The sequence below is a fragment of the Triticum aestivum genome, chromosome 4B, assembly GCF_018294505.1.
Source record: "Triticum aestivum cultivar Chinese Spring chromosome 4B, IWGSC CS RefSeq v2.1, whole genome shotgun sequence".
Classification (NCBI taxonomy): domain Eukaryota; kingdom Viridiplantae; phylum Streptophyta; class Magnoliopsida; order Poales; family Poaceae; genus Triticum; species Triticum aestivum.
In genome coordinates this window covers 481,633,029-481,651,594 of record NC_057804.1, presented here as the reverse complement: position 1 = coordinate 481,651,594, position 18,566 = coordinate 481,633,029, and positions in this window count along the sequence as shown.

Here is an 18,566-nt window from a genome sequence, read left to right as displayed (position 1 = left end):
AGAACCACATAACTAGGGAGATAGACATTTGGGGGCGACGTTTTGTGTGTATGGGAAATATACACTCTACATAGTGCTTGTGCTTGGGTAAGAGAGATAGCAGGAGACCTAGAGAGTGAGGGAAGAGATGTGTGCATGCCCGAGAGACAAAGTGATAGATACCTATCTTGGGGTCCGGACTTTACAAGAGAGAGGGGTGTTAATGTGCTCGTGTGTTGGTGTTTGGGGGAGACAACAACTTCTCTCTCTCTCTGTGTGTGTGTGTGTTGTGGGGGGGGGGGTTGACTTCAGATAAAGAGTGAGGTGTCTATATTTGAGGGCCTTTAGCGTAATTGAGATATTGTGCACTCATGGTTGATCAATTTGTTTCACAGTTTGTACTATGAGATAACGATACTTTTGAACATGCATGACATACCTTGATGTACCAGAATTACAAACCTAAGATTGGAATTTTGGAATTCGACTCCATCATTAGCTTTTGTAATTCATTTAAACGGACGTACATTTTTTAAGCCGGGATTTCGTGATTTCAAATTCATATATCAAACCTAGAGACATACCATACGAGCACGTTCATACTTTATAATCATCCACTTTATTCATACACATACACATTTTTGCTTTTGTCATCATATTTAGGATAAACACATTTGGAATTTCATTTGAATTGGACCGTATGATGGTATTTGCTTGTAGTATCTCAATGATCCATATTTGAATTGAATGGACAATCTAAGTTTCGAGTTGGAGACATTGATTTTCAAAACTTGCACATTTTTTTGCATGCAAAACAAACAAATTGTCGGCCATGATATCATAGTCGGCCGTACGAGAGCAGAATACTTATAATTTTAGGCGCCAAAAGCTTTCAAACTTCCCGCTCACATCGAAATATCATGCGCCCGAAAGTTTAGCCCTACGATATTCCTGTTTTACCCTTGCCACATGAACGGAAAAGGGCTACTTTGGTAACTCCATTGTTTTCCCCTCTTTGCCCCCAACATTCTTCCCCAGAGCCCCTCCCCTTCCCCTCCCCGACCCCCCAACCATGGCAAGCCGCCGAATCTAGTCCTCCGCCGTAGCGGTGGACCTCACACCCCGCCAGATCTACCTTCCGCACCTTGGAACCCCCAACTGCCATCTCACCACTTCACCGGAGCCGCTTCAGCGACTGGCTTGTCCACCGCTCTAGATCTCCTTGACCGCCATCATGGTCCACCACACCGGATCTGCTTAACCGGCGCCCTCGTCCACCATAGCGTAGGCCCTTCACTGGCTACCTCGTCCGCCCCTTTGCTGGCCCTTCATACAAGCCCTCGTCCGCCGCTACAGATCCGCCTCACCGAAAGCACTATACAACGCGCCCACCGAAGCCTTCGTCCACTGCATCGGACCCGCTCCATGGACGCCATATTCAACTCCACCGGCCCTGCTTTACCGACGCCGCAACCTCATTAGGTTATTTCGATTTGTACTCCTTCATTTTTTCTCTTTATCATGCAATTGTTCACTTACCACAGATGAGCTTTCTTATATGTCGACAGGTGCCGCAACCGTAGCACCGAAGCCGCTTCAGCGACGGCGACAGCCGGCCCAAACTCAACCGCAACACGAGCACCGTCAATGATCCTTAGCTATCAAATATGCCAACGATACCCATACGCCGCCGAGAATCAGTTACTATTATCCAACGGCCGACGCCTACGTTCACTTTCCTAGTATAAGCACCGCACCTTTGAATTTCTTCAGGGCATCATTCAGTTTTTCATGAGACGCGTTATTCTGCTTGCACCTGTAGGGCCATACTTCTGGCAGTGAACATGTTACATCTGCTAAATTACATACCAGTGCACATATAGTTAATATGCTTTAGTTTTGTTCTGATGCCACCTGTTGGTTCCATCAGACTGCTTAATGTTCTCTATGCTTAATTACACATCAGCAAACTAGCATGTGGTTCCGCTACTTTTTGTTCATTTTACCCTACATTTTCTGATGCTAGCTATTACATCACTGCTCCGAGCCTCTATTCATTACTTGTTTGTGTGTTCTTGATCTTCCCAAGTTGCATGACTAATTTGATGCTTCTATTAATTATGGATCTGCCAACCCCATCAAGCAAAATATTTGTTCTTTTGGGGCTGGCACCTCGAACAAGCATAAAAATAGAGGGGAGCAGATATATTGTCGTGTATGCACACACCCTTCTTTCATTAGTTTAGATGAACCATTGATGATCAATTCCGACTAGTGCATGCGATTAAAATTAATTTTACCTAAATAGAGGGTGCAGAATAAACTACAACAACTAGATTAGCAACCACATGATGCTGACGATATCTTCAAAGAACATTGCAACAGCAGCGAGGCTTCACAGCAACATATGGTAAGCCAGTGTGTTTTAGTACATGTGAAATGTAATGCGAGTGGGCTGCTTTCTTGGCTTGTGCCCTCAACCTGTAATCCTACCAAATTACAAATAGTTCTGTTGTCTGCTTTGTTGTATTGCTTGATTCGAATGCTAGTTTGTTGTTACGCTATACCTGAGTTGGCCAATATGTCAGCAGTGCCTGTTGTACTATCATAAAGAAATGCATGCCTATTTCATTTGAGTCCTTAACTTTTCCTCTCAACTTCATCACAAGACTATCTTCGTATTTTATATGAGGCCACACTGTTAAGTGCTTTCTCAGATTATTTCAACTGCTTAGATGCCTTGGCAACTTAAATATAGCGGTGGTACACTGCCTTCAACTAGGGATGTCAACTGGGTCCCGTTTAATCCTGATTAAAGTCCACTAGTGGTATGATAGTTCAAAAGAGTTTTTGTTTTTTGAGGAAAATGAACTAGGGAGGTAGCAATTTTAATTTCTTTTCGGTTGATGCTGCTTTGAACCATTTAAATATAGTTTGCCATGCTCGACAATAATTCATCCATCGTTTACCATGTAAGCTTACTGCCTGGATCATACGATAACTATATCTCTTACTTATGTCCAGCGGAAACCATTCAGGATTCCGTTCACACTAGGACACAATGTACAACCCCAGAATCTATTTGTGGAAGCAGTGCGCCATCCATGTTACCAGATGGTAGCAGTTCAGAGGCAACACCGCTGGAGAGCAGCCTGAGCACAGATATTATAGTGCTTGAGGCTCTACTAGAGGCAGAAAGAGATGGTGTGGCTACCATGAATGAGGTAATCTTTATCTTGAGGCTGGAAATTACGGAATTAGCGGCACACATTATGCAAGCAACCCAAGAATTGGAGGAAGTAAGAATGTTGCATTTGAAGACGGAGGAGGTCCTGCTGTTTCTGCTATCTGAAGCCCCAAGGTAATCCCGGTTCATTTTTAGATACCAGTTGAAATTGTCATTAGATTATTGTACTTGCATGTTGTGTCATGTCTCTGAATGGATTATGTTGCAAGACCCCCTATGTTGTCCATGTGTTGTAATGATCCGAATTTTTTAGGCGAGGTAATCCTCAGTACTTGTATGATTGACATAAGGTGAACTGTTTTTCGTGTGAGCATATTGTATTGGATGAAATAACTGTTTGACTCAGAGTGTATCCAACCTACTGAATTCGAAGATCACGGCATTTCTAAATCATAATCATATATAAAGGTGGAATAAATCTTTGTTGTGGTTTTGAAGAAATAAATAACAAAACGTATAATTATCTATGGATATTCGTAATTGAATACAAATTGGAGTTGAATTTAGTTTGCCAGGGCCCAGGGCAAACATGAATGCTAATTCTCCCAAGTTTTGAATAAAGCGGCTAAACACCCACTATAATTTGTGGGCTGCCCGAAGCAAGTGTTTGCGAGATGGAAATTACTGTCTACCCCTGACACTTGACATCCTTATCGACCGGATTTACACTGCTGTCGATAGGGGTAGACTAGTAACTTCAATCAGACGTGACACGACGACATCTGAGCCCATTCAGACATGGTGGGCGCCAAACGTGGGCGGCAAAACACATTTGATTCAAGCTCGTCCGAAAGACATGTGTCTCTTCCTCCATTTCCCCATTCATACACGATGGGTGGCAAAACAAACTCTCCTCGTCCAAAATCGATGTAGGCTAATATTTTGAATAGGGGTAGATGTGTAACTTCCATCAGACGTGACACAACCGCCATACCTGTCAGCCCCGTTCATACACCGTGGGCGCCAGCCATGGGCGGCAAAACACCCTCTCCTGGCCCGAAATAGTTACCGGCAAATATTTGGGAGATGCGGGATTACCGTCCTATCCCCAATCGGCGCGATGTCCAAAATTTTAAACAGGGGATAAGATCGTAACTTCCCCCCATTTCAGAGAAGCACGTCCCAAAGTTTGAGACCCCCCTTCTCCTCCATTTCCCCATTCATACACCGTCGACGGCACGACAACCTCCGCACTGCGGCCAGCCTCCTCCGTCCGCCACCCCATCCTCCACCTTGCCAGAGATGCTACCCCTACCCCGTCGTCCACTGCAAGAGATGGACGTCTCTCATCCACGGCGCTGGACCAGGATCCTTTCATCGCCTCCTCTCGCTTCATCGGGTCCGTCGTCCACCTTGCCGTTGCCGCTCCTACGACCGCCTCATCCACGGCAACAGGATATATCCCCCGACCCGGCCGTCTACCGTCTAAAGTCTTATTCCTAGCCGCCGACAGCCATCACACACGCAGCACTCTCAACGTATCAACATAGGCCTACACGGCGTCGCAAGAGAGGTGGTACTCTTCCATATGTGCTTAAGTTATTGATCTCACCCGAAAAATAGATCGTAATTTGTTTACTGTACTTTTCTTGTCCATACCAAATCATAGTGGCTAGTTGAAAGCAAACATTGGTTGCGAAGTAGCTTTGTCCAGTTTGCATCTTCAGATCCGCCATGCCACGTGCACTATACTCGTAAAGCTTATGGTTTACCCCCTTTATATTCACTACCATCATCGTAGGTGCTTCGTGTCGTGCTAGCACTGCTCCTCAAGACCTCAACCCAAAGCTACATGTTGAAATACGAATCTGATATGATGCTCAGATCACTAAAACAGAGAACGTTTAATTGGTCACCTAATGTTCCTATATTCTTTTCGAAAAGCATGAGCACCACCCACTGGTCCAGCTAGTTCCACTTTCCTGATTTTTCTCTTGATGCTTAGGGTTTCCCCCTTTATCTACTATACTATGATCTGTATAGGTGCTTTCTGTCGTACCAGCATTACTCCACCCTTGAAGCTAAACAACACTACACTCAGAATTTGAAAGTTTAGTTGTTCAAATATGATTGTGATATGATACTGATATTAGTTAAGCGACACATTTAATTTGTTAGCTAAAGGTCCCACTTGAGTTTCCAATGCATGTCGCGACATATAGAGAGACAACATAATTGCATTTCTTTGTCACTTGTTGACCGTACTTTCTTGTCCATACCAAATCTTAGTTGTTATTTCAAAGCAAACATTGGTTGCTAACTACCCTTTGCGCGGTTTGCAGCTTCAGATCTGCCATCCCACTGCCACGGTCAACATTGTACTCATCATGCTTATGTTTTCCCCATTTTATGACGACCACAATCAGCCTACGTGGTTCGTGTCGTAATAGCACTGCTCCACCCATCGAGCTAAACAAGCTTAGTTGTACAAATTCATATATGATATTATTGCTGATATTAGTAAAACTGAGAGATGTTTAATTGGTTAGCTAAATGTTCCTACTTTAGTTTCGAAATGCATGTGAGCCACATATGGAGAGACCGGAAAGAATAGTATTTCTCTGTGCGCTCTGGTTCATCATGGCTGGCCAACCGACATTGTATTGAAAGACTTGTAATATCTTCAATCTGCTTGCTCTTCTGCTCTTCTTTAAGATGATACTCTTCTCTTGCGGTCGACTGGTCAGGTCGAGTTGCTCTCCCTTAGTATATTTTGAATCTGTCAGGTCAGGTCGACTTGTTCTTCTTTACTATATGTTGAAGCTGTCATCTGCAAAGTGTCATCACTTCTGGAGCTCTCATATTTTGAGTTCTAGGCCACATTATATTAATGCACACAACAAATTACAGCATGCATGGCATCTTTTAAAAGAATTGCAGAGATAGCACAAAGGGGTTTACAGGGAGGCAGTATTGGATTAGAATCACTTCTGCATTACAAAGTAAATCTCACTTGTGTTTATGTTTTCATGCATGTCAGATACTGAACATTATCAAAATGAATATGAGAATGGGTGCACGAGAGGAATATTGCGGAACGATCCACTAGCTAACAAACTTGGCATGGTGGAGGATGGACTATCTTATTCACCCATCAAGGTGCTTGCTCTAACTTTGCAAAGTTGTATTTGTTGCACATATTTTGCATCTGATCTCTTGCATTACTTTTACTTTGTTACACCATCTGCTTAGTTTAAGCATCATATATGAGTATATGCCATACCTATCCATTTTCTGTACCTTTTCCATGTGTCGTCACACTATGTTTTTCCAGTCAAATGTTGTTCTTTTGTAATAGATGCCCAAAAGGAAGAGGGTGAGTACAGATCCTCAAGGAGTACAAACTAGGTATTTGGAAAAGGTAGTGATACCTGTTAAATCAGATAGATCAGTAGCCACAAAAAACACAGGCCCAACTGTACCACACTTTACCCCTACTCCAGTGGCCAAATCCCTATTAGAACTGTTGGGAGCCCAGCGTCAGGTACTGTCTACGATATCAATTCAAAATTTGAACTCCTAAATTTTTGCTTGTGCCTTACCTTCTCTCTTGTATGAAAACTAATTTCAGATGAATCTCCTTGCTCAAAGGATCATACGATCTCAAAACAATAATGGGGTCTGCATTGCTCTTGTCAGTACCTCTCTCCCTTTTGCCTTGTAACGATGTACTTAATTAATTGCTATTTGATTATGTATCATCAGTCTGCACCTGATCTTCATTATCCTCTGTTTCTTCCAATATTATTTGATCTATATTTACTCTTTGCAAAATGTAGAATAATGGCAACGCTTATAAAGAATTTTCTTTGGGGAATTTATTGAATTATCCTTCCATCAACATGGAGAAGAGCTTTGTCCAGCCCGTGTTAACATGTAATGTAAGTTCATCCTTCTCAAGCCTTCAAACTTTGTCCTAGTATAGATTTGGATAGGCATCATTTCCTCCACTGCTGTTTGCTTTGCTGTTTACATCTGATTGGATGTTTGCAACAACTACCAGTTTCAAATTGTAGTTGTAAAAACATGTTCCTTATGCAGAACAGATCCATTTATTTGCTTATATAATTGTGAAACCTGTTACATGTCTCCTTGTTTCTCTTTCAGAGTCGTATCTCTTACGCCAGGCAGAACTTTAGGGAAGATAGTGAGCCAAACCATCTTGAGGACAGCGAGATGACCCCAAGGTCATGTCTTGATGAAGACAATGAGTTGAAGCTACTCACCAGCAGGTGTGAGACAACCTCTATGCAGTCGCTACCTCAATCAGTTCGACTTCTTCAGTCTCAACTTAAAGCAGAAAGGCTTGCTTCAGCTCAGCTCCGACTTGAAGTCAAAGATGCAATGAAGATGTCAGAGGACTGCCGTGTGCACCATCATGCCTTAAATATAGTGTTGATGCATCTATAGTTGACACAACTGAGGTCTACTCAGCTTCTTCAGCTGTTTGGGGGGCCCGACCTGGCCAGGCCTAATGCCTTCTGAAGTGCTCTCAGTTTTGTATATTCTTTTGTTAGCGCATTTATTTGCACTGGTGGCGAACTTTGATGCCCAGTGGATGTAATATGTGTGATAGCCGTGATAGCCTAGCGTAAGTTGCTTGCTTGTTTATTTCCTTGTCTTATTTATTTGTTTGCTTGTAGTCATAGCAGTTCTTTTTCCGTGGTTTGCTAGTGGCTGCAATAACCTATTTTTTAAAACTAGGCCACAATAACCATGGGCTAATATTTACTGTAGTGACACTGGGCCTCCTACGGGCCATAGAAACAGTGGGCCTTTTACGGGCCATAGAAATAGTGGTCCTTCTATGGGCCATAGAAATAGTGGCCCTTCTACGGGTCGTAGAAACAATGGGCCTTCTATGGGCGTAGAAACAATGGGCCTTCTACGGGCCGTAGAAACAATGGGCCATCTACGGGCCGTATCATCAACGGGCCTTATACGGGAAGTATGATCGATTGGCCAAACATGGGCCAATAACATGCCGCAATATGGCCGTAAACAGACTAGAGTTGGAATCGTCCGTTCATGGGCCGACCATAATGGGCCATCGTTAATAGGCTGTATTTGACGACGCTATGAAAACGGCCCAACGTATTAACAGACCACAAACGGGCCGACTGTAACCACAGGCTGAATTTGGCCCACAAGCAGAAAATGACAGTAACGGGCCGTAAGTAAACGAATGCTGGAAATGAGCCCAAGAATAAATGGGCTCTGAGAAGGCCGAAAGATAACATGGCTGGAAACGGCCAAACGGAATAACGGGCCGTTAATGGGTATAAAGTGATACACTGTTCATTATGGGCCAGTTTCACCATGGGCCATTAATGGGTGTAAAGTGATACACAGTTTATTACGAGCTAGTTTCACCACGGGCCGTTAATAGGCCAAGAGTTACATAGGGCCTCATATGGGCCGAAAGCACGTCATGGGCCATACATGGGCTAGAAGTGAAAATGGGATGGAATCATATTGGATGGCCCAGATGACGCTACTGGGCCTAATTTGGATAGGGCATAACGGGCCTTGGGTTAGCGGGCTGTAAATGGGCTATATGCGAACAAGCCGTTAACACGCTTTACATGGGCCGGGCCGCCATCTTTTGACCAAGTCAAACGGGCTGGCCTTTTCACAGGAATGCGCCTCTGTTGGGCCGTGCCACGTGTCGACGTATCATAGGCGCCTTCTGTCCAATGAGTGGATGACATATGTCCCAACAATGAGTTGACACGTGTTTCCTCCAGCCAATGATGATTTTACACGTGGAAAATCCCCATTGGTCGGGGCTGTTAACGGGTTATCGGATCCAAAACCCGACCCGATAGCTTAACGACATTCCGTTACGGTGGATGCCACATGTAGGTCACCCTTGACGAAAGCACTTCTATGACACACAATTTATCGTCATGGAAGTGGACACTTCCATGATGATAATTTTGGTAATGTCATGGAACACTTCTACGACAGCACAGGTATGACTATCTTGATTCTGTCATAAAATCATCATGGATGTACAGGCATGACAAAAAACGCGACCTACTGTGACAAACACGTATCATCACAGAAGTGTATTTTTTTGTAGTGTAACCGGCATCGACCTTGTTTGGTGCTGGGTCGCTTGGAGGATTCTGCCCTTAAGCCGCCACCCCAGCTTATTGTGCGAGTACACCGGCGATTTGAAAGATCCACAACGCCACTGCGGAATCCAGTTATCTGATGCAGAAATCAATGATGCAACCAAGGCTTTATTGAATGAAAGCTTGCCAGAGTGCAGAAAAACCGGACTTAGTCCTTTCTGCACCTTCAACCAGCTGCCAGCTGTAAGTTTTGCACATAATTTTTCAGTTGAATCATGCTTTTATTAACATTGTCCTCTTATAATCATCTGACTTCCACATGCTTCTTCCTTTTGGAAGAAGAAGCTGCAAGACAAGCCGGCCAAGAAGACCCAGACCAAGACCAAGGTTAACAAAAAGCCTGCCAAGAAGAAGACCGACCCCTCTGAGTTACTGGACTTGGATGATGATGGTGATGATGATGATGGGTCGGAGGTAGAACTTGATTCTCTTGTCCCATTTTTTGTACATCTCATTGAAAATTACTATTACCAGGATGACGCAGAAGCCAGTTGTGCTGGTGATGAAAAGGTAATTGTTATTTCCTCCGGCTCAGAATCTCTGCCAAAAAAGAAATCTCTACAAGCAAGCTGGAAAGTAAGGTTTTTCTCATCCTTTAGCTTATTTAGATCCCAACTTCATTTTTAAGAAGCAACAACATGAAGCTTGCCGCACAACCCAGAATAGCGGAGGCGGGATCCTTTCCTCTGGCTTACCAAACACTCCAGCTCCCCGCAAGCGTCGTCCAGAGGTTCCAACAATTTCCGACTTAACTTATCCCAAGGAGGGTCTTTTTCGAGAACCTCTTAATCCTTCCGACTCAAATTATCAGGGAACAACTCATTCCTCCTCTGGCGACTCAATGGGAACTCACGTCCCAGTCTTCAAGACTATGTCTGGGTAAGAATGTTAAATCTTTGCTTTCAATCATGTACTCAATTGTTGTGCTAACCTTTTCTTTGTGCTTCACTCAAAGAGCTATGGCAAAGCCCAACAAGAAATCAAAGGTGACAAAAACCACTGAAAACCCTTCTGAACCGGATAAGCAGTCAACAGACACTTCCTTCCATGCCCCTAAAGCCACAGCTGATGAGCCGCCTTTGGAAGAGCACAACTTTCCATAGATCATATGGACGTTGATCCAGCCACCACCTAGCCGCCAAGTCCCATCAAGCCGCCAAGCCCGATGAAGCCTACTCAAGAAAAGGCTGATGATGTTACCATTACTGGGATTGGTTACACAGCGCCAGTCAATCCCACTACCTTGTCAAAGCACATCGCCAAGGAAGAAATGTCCGTTGCTGACAAAGGCAAGTGGTCAGTGAATATAGAGAGATATGCTAACTACAGCGCTCAAGAGATCCACTCCAGGTCTCTGAACCGCCTGCATACAAGCCGCGACTTTGAAGCCGGCTTAGTTAACTTGATGAAGGAGCGTTTTGAGGTAAACACTATAGCCCTCTTCACATGAACATACTTTATCAGTCGCCAAGTTTACTGGACATGATAGAATTGAATGTACTATAGAATTTTGATAGCCTCGTAGAATAAATCCAGTAGCCCCCAAGGGCCGGCTTATACTTTCAAGATAAGCAGGGTGTTCAAATAGTAATGCTTCAACTTGTCACATGTAGCCCCCAAGGGCCAGCTTAAATTGTCAAAATAAACGGGGAGTTTAAATAGTAATGAATCAATTTTGCACCTGTAGCCCCCAAGGGCCGGCTTAAATTGTCAAGATTAATCGGGTCTCATTACCATAATTGTCAATACAATCTAGGCATATAGTCCCCATGAATCGGCTATAGCCATAATAGTGTAGCCGGGTCATCATAAAATTGTCTTCAGAAAAGAGCAATGTGCATTAGCCCCCAAGTACTAAGTGAAATACTTGTATTGTGCTTGGGACTTACCAATAAGATGTTTGTAACACCGCCTGTTGTTTGTATACTGGAGGCTGAACTTAATGTGAAAGACTCCCAAGTGACCGATCTTCAAGAGAATATCAAGTCTCAGCAATCTGAAACCTCCAAGGCCAAAACAGAATTGACCACTGCCTTGGCAGAGATGGAGAAGCTGAAGAAGAACTTCAAGGCTGACCTCGCAGATTGGGAGATTGAGAAAACAGCTCTGTTGAAGAGAGCAGAGGAAGCAAAAGCGACCCTTAAGCCGGTGGTTGAAGAGCTTTCTGGCTTAAAACCTCAAATAAACACCATGACAGCTGCCATCTTTGGTAAGTAACATTATCTCAATTTGTTACCACTAACACATTGCAATAATCATTCATCCGGCTTATAGATGTAATTGGTAATGCAGGCTCCAAAATCACACATCTTGTCTCAGACATGCGCAAGAAGCTGAAAGCCGCCCATACTCTTATAGAGCAACTGTACACTGGCGCGCAACGAACTATCTATGCTGCCTCACATAAGAAGCAACCACCAACCCTCATCAAGGACACGCTGGAGAAGTTATCTGTGCTGCCCCAACGGGTTGAAGATCTTAAATGATCAGGTGCAAGAGCTGGTGCAATTACTGCGCTAACCCGGGCCAAGGCCTGGCAAGCAGATCTTGACTTGGAAGACTTGGCCAATGGATGTCCCAGTGTAAAGGAGGACGGGTCTCCCTTCAGAGGTGAAGACTTTGCTTCCATAGCAAGAGAGATGCACCCTTTAGCAAGCAAATTAGCTGAAGATACTGACCTGTCCCATTATCAGGTGACTTATTATGCTGACAACAACAAGGTTAAAGTGCCGATTCATGAATCCTAGGACCTTACTCCTCCAATTCGCAAGAACACTTTTGCCCCTGACATTGACCCGTCAACACTTATTGATGACCAAGTTGTATTCAAAGCTTTGACTAGGATCAATTGGGCAACCTCCGACTTCCGGCCAATGGGTGAAGAGGAAGATGATGAACCGGTGCATGATGACCCGGAACCCTCTACCTGCCAAGGTCAAGATCAGTAAAAAGAAAGTAGGATTAGCATGTGCCAGTTGAGATACTTTATCCAAACACTTATTCTTTTGGGTCATCTGATGCCTTGTAATAGGCTAGCTTAAAAACAATGATCTGCCATGCCATCACGCATGTTGAGTTGCATATGATCATCATATACTGGCGACTTAACGTCCAAACCTAGGCTATTACGAGGGACAAGAAATCTCCTATTCATTTAACAAGAAGCCCCCAAGTAATATTTCGATCTAGTCGTACAAGCCAGACCAGTAGGGTAGTCATAGCTATGCTCAATGAGCAGGAAGCCCCCAAGTATTTTGCTATCAAGGCGTACAAGCCAGATCAAAAGGGTAATCATAGCTATGCTTAATAAGCAGGAAGCCCCCAAGTGACCTTATGAAGTAACAATAAAGACTCAAATTCTCAGAAATGAAACAACAGAGGCCCTGAATCATCAGGGATGCCAACTTTATTATACTAATCATAATATATACATTGGTAAAAATGTGTACATCACAAGAGCCGTTGGCTAAGGTGTAATAAGGCCGAAGATGAGCAATATTCCACGGACTGTGGGTCTCCTCCTTCGACGTGCGTGAGTCCTTGTGGTCTCGAACATCCATAAGGTAGTATGACCCGTTGTTCAGATTTTTGCTGACCACAAAAGGTCCTTCCCAAGGTGGGGATAACTTGTGCATGTCAGTTTGATCCTGGATGTGCCAGAGCACCAAATCTCCTTCTTGAAAAGTTCTGGTTTTAGCCCGGTGGCGGTGATAACGACGCAGATCTTGCTGGTAAATCGCCGAACAAGCCGCCGCAAGGTCATGCTCTTCATCCAAAAGGTCAACAACATCCAGACGTGCTTTCTCATTATCAGCTTCAACATAAGCCGCCACTCAAGGTGAGTCATGACGTATGTCACTAGGGAGAACGCCTCTCCTCCATAAACCATGAAGAAAGGCGTGTAACCCGTGGATCTGTTGGGGGTGGTATTGATACTCCAAAGCACTGAGGGCAATTCTTCCTCCCAACAATCCATCTTCCTATGCAATGGGACCATTGGGGTTTGATACCTCTCAAGATTTCTTGATTAGCTCTTTCAGCTTGACCATTAGCCTGGGGGTGAGCCACCGATGATACATCAAACCGGATATGCTCTTGTTGACAGAATTCTTTCATTGAACCCTTAGACAGATTAGTACCATTATCAGTAATGATACTATGAGGGTATCCAAAATGAAAGATCTCCTTTTTGATGAACCGAACCGCCGTTGCTGCATCACATTTGCTGACCAGCCCAGCTTCAACCCACTTTGTAAACTTGTCAACAGCTACCAGGAGATGAGTCTTTTTGTCCTTGGACCTTTTAAATGGCCCAACCATATCCAGCCCCTAGACTGCGAATGACCAAGTAATTGGAATCATCCTCAATTCTTCAGCCAACACATGAACTCATCTTGAAAATTTCTGACAACCATCACATTTACTGACCAGATCTTCCGCATCAGCGTGAGCCGTCAGCCAATAAAACCCATGATGAAAAGCTTTAGCGATGAGAGATTTAGAGCTGGCATGATGGCCACAGTCTCCTTCATGAATCTCCCTTAAAATTTCACGGCCCTCCTAAAGAGAAATGCATCATTGAAACACCCCTGTAACACTGCATCTTTGTAGCTCACCATTGACTTAGACTTCCGGGTTATTTGCCTGGCCAAGGTTTCATCCTTCGGTAACTCGCCCCGGGTCATATAAGACAAACATGGAACATTCCAATTAGGAATAACATGGAGAGCCGTCACCAATTGTGCCTCCGGGTCAGGAATTGGAAGATCCTCCTCCATAGGCAACTTAACTGATGGGTTATGCAAAACAACGAGGAAAACATTAGGGCGTACTGGCTTACGCTGAGACCCTAGCCAGCTTAAAGCATCAGCAGCTTCATTTTTCCTGTGATCCACATGCTCCAATTGATAACCTTTGAAATGACCAGCAATGGTATCAACCTCCGAGCGATAAGCCGCCATGAGTGGATCTTTTGAATCCCAAGTTCCTAACACTTGCTGACCACCAGGTCTGAGTCACCAAAACACCTTACCCGGCTTAGATTCATCTCTTTAGCCATCCAAAGACCATGGAGTAAGTCTTCATACTCAGTTGCATTGTTAGTACAGGGGAACATCAACCTCAAAACATAATAAAACTTATCACCTCGCGGGGAAGTCAATATAACTCCAGCCACCGAGCCTTCCAATTGCCTGGATCCATCAAAGTGAATAGTCCAATATGTACTATCCGGCTTATCCTCGGGCATCTGCAATTTAGTCCAGTCATTGATGAAATCCACAAGTGCTTGAGATTTTATAGCTGTCTGAGGCATATACTTCAAGCCATGGGGTCCCAGCTCAATGGCCCACTTAGGTACCCGACCTATGGCTTCTCTGTTTTGAATAATATCCCCCAAAGGAGCAGAACTAACCACAGTGATGGGTGACCAAGGAAATATTGCCTCAACTAGCGGCTATCCATGAACACGCCGTAAACCAATTTCTGCCAATGTGGGTATCTCTGCTTAGACTCAATGAGCACCTAACTCACATAATAAACCGGCCTTTGAACTGGATATTCCTTGCCTGACTCCTTCCTTTCAACCACAACTGCCACACTGATAGCTCTGTTGTTTGCAGCCACATATAAAAGCAAGGGCTCCTTCTCAATAGGAGCTGCAAGAACGGGCAATTCAACCAACTATCTCTTAAGCGCCTCAAACGTCTCATTAGCAGCATCACTCGGACAAAGTCATCTGTCTTCTTCATCATTCGATACGAAGGGATAGCCTTCTCTCCCAGGCGGCTTATAAACCGTCTTAAAGCTGCAATGTGACCCGCCAACCGCTGGATGTCATTGATACATGCCGGCTTAGCCAAAGAAGTGATAGCCTTGATTTTCTCTGGGTTAGCTTCAATGCCTCTCTCAAAAACCAGGAAAACCAAAAGTTTGCCTACTGGCACGCCAAAGACACACTTGCCCGGGTTAAGCATCATTTTATAGACCCGGAGATTGTCAAAAGTCTCTTTCAAATCATCCATCAAAGTCTCTTTCTTCCTGGATTTCACAACAATATCATCCACATAAGCGTGAACATTGCGTCCAATTTGGTCATGAAGGCAATTTTGAACACACTGTTGGTAAGTCACATGTGCACTCTTGAGCCCAAAGGGCATAGACACATAGCAGAAGGCTCCAAAGGGAGTGATGAAAGCTGTCTTCTCCTGGTCCTTAACTGCCATCTTGATCGGATGATAACCAAAATAAGCATCCAAAAAGCTCAAACGCTCACAACCCACCGTAGCATCAATAATCTAATCAATACGAGGGATAGCAAAAGGGTCAGCCGGACAGGCCTTATTAAGGTCTGTATAATCCACGCACATACGCCAAGTGCCATTTTTCTTAAGCACCAGCACCGGGTTAGCTAACCACTCAGGGTGAAAAACTTCAACAATGAATTCAGCAGCCAAGAGCCGGGCCACTTCTTTGTTGGAGATCGTTGCAGAAAATAAAAAAATTCTACACATCACCAAGATCAATCTATGGAGTCATCTAGCAACGAGTGAGATAGGAGTGCATCTACATACCCTTGTAGATCGCGAGCGGAAGCGTTCAAGAGAACGGGGTTGATGGAGTCGTACTCGTTGTGATCCAAATCACCGAAGATCCTAGCGTCGAACGGACGGCACCTCCGCGTTCAACACACGTACAGAGCAGAGGCGTATCCTGCACCTTGATCCAGCAAGGAGGATGGAGAGGTTGAGGAAGATAGCTCCAGCAGCAGCACGACAGTGTGGTGGTGATGGAGAGGCAACACTCCGGCAGGGCTTCGCCAAGCTTCTGCGGAGGAGGAGAGGTGTTGGGGAGGGGAGGGGCTGCGCCTTGGAGGTGTGTGTGCAGCCCTCCCCTCTCCCCTCTATTTATAGGGGGAGGAGGAAGGGGTCCGGCCCCCTCTAGATGAGATCTAGAGGGGGGGCGGCGGCCAAGGGGGGGGGGACTTGCCCCCCAAGCAAGGGGCGCGCCCCACTTAGGGTTCCCCCCCCCCCAACCCTAGGCGCCTGGGCCCAAGGGGGGGATGCGCCCAGCCCACCAGGGGCTGGTTCCCTTCCTTCCACTGCCCATGAGGCCCTTCGAGAGAGGTGGCCCCTCCCGGTGGACCCCCGGAACCCTTCCGGTGGCCCCGGTACAATACTGGTATGACCCCGAAACTTTCCAGTGACCGTATTACAACTTCCCATATATAAATCTTCACCTCCGGACCATTACGGAACTCCTCATGACGTCCGGGATCTCATCCGGGACTCCGAACAACATTCGGTAATCACATACAAGTCTTCCTATTAACCCTAGCGTCACCGAACCTTAATTGTGTAGACCCTACGGGTTCGGGAATCACGCACACATGACCGAGACAGCTCTCCGACCAATAACCAATAGCGGGATCGGGATACCCATGTTGGCTCCTACATGTTCCACGATGATCTCATCGGATGAACCACGATGTCGAGGATTCAAGTAATCCCGTATACAATTCCCTTTGTCAATCAGTATGTTACTTGCCCGAGATTCGATCGTCGGTATCCCAATACCTTGTTCAATCTCGTTACCGGGAAGTCACTTTACTCGTTGCGTAATGCATGATCCCGTGACCAACCACTTGGTCACATTAAGCTCATTATGATGATGCATTACCGAGTGAGCCCAAAGATACCTCTCTGTCATACGGAGTGATAAATCCCAGTCACGATTCGTGTCAACCCAACAGAGACTTTTAGAGATACCTATAGTGTACCTTTATAGTGACCCAGTTATGTTGTGACGTTTGGTACACCCAAAGCACTCCTACGGTATCCAGGAGTTACATAATCTCATGGTCTAAGAAACTGATACTTGACATTAGAAAAGCTTTAGCAAACGAACTACACGATCTTGTGCTATGCTTAGGATTGGGTCTTGTCCATCACATCATTCTCCTAATGATGTGATCTCGTTATCAATGATATCCAATGTCCATAGTCAGGAAACCATGACTATCTGTTGATCAACGAGCTAGTCAACTAGAGGCTCACTAGGGACATGTTGTGGTCTATGTATTCACACATGTATCATTGTTTCCGGTTAATACAATTATAGCATGAACAATAGACAATTATTATGAACAAGGAAATATAATAATAATCATTTTATTATTGCCTCTAGGGCATATTTCCAACAGTCTCCCACTTGCACTAGTGTCAATAATCTAGTTACACTGTGATGAATCGAACACCCATAGAGTTCCGGTGTTGATCATGTTTTGCTCGCGAAAGATGTTTAGTCAACGGATCTGCGACATTCAGATCCGTATGCACTTTGCAAATATCTATGTCTCCATTTTAAACATTTTCATGAATGGAGTTGAAGCGACGCTTGATGTGCCTGGTATTCTTGTGAAACCTGGGCTCCTTGGCAAGGGCAATAGCTCCAGTGTTGTCACAGAAGAGAGTGATCGACCCCGACGCATTGGGAATAACTCCTAGGTCGGTGATTAACTCCTTCATCCATATTGCTTCATGCGCTGCCTGCGAGGCTGCCATGTACTCCGCTTCACATGTAGATCCCTCCATGATGCTCTGCTTGCTGCTGCACCAGCTTACTACCCCACCATTCAAAATATACACGTATCCGGTTTGTGACTTGGAGTCATCCAGATCTGTGTCGAAGCTAGCATCAACGTAAGACTTTACGACGAGCTATTCGTCACCTCCATAAACGAGAAACATATCCTTAGTCCTTTTTAGGTACTTCAGGATATTCTTGACCGCTGTCCAGTGTTCCATGCCTGGATTACTTTGGTGTCTTGCAACCAAACTTACGGTAGGGTTTACATCAGGTCTGGTACACAACATGGCATACATAATAGACACTATGGCCGAGGCATAGGGGATGACACTCATCTTTTCTTTATCTTCTATCGTGGTCGGGGATTGAGCTGAGCTCAATTTCACACCTTGCAACACAGGCAAGAACCCCTTCTTGGACTGGTCCATATTGAACTTCTTCAATATCTTGTCAAGGTATGTGCTTTGTGAAAGACCTATGAGGCGTCCCGATCTATCTCTATAGATCTTGATGCCTAATATATAAGCAGCTTCTCCAAGGTCCTTCATTGAAAAACACTTATTCAAGTAGGCCTTTATGCTATCCAAAAGTTCTATATCATTTCCCATCAAAAG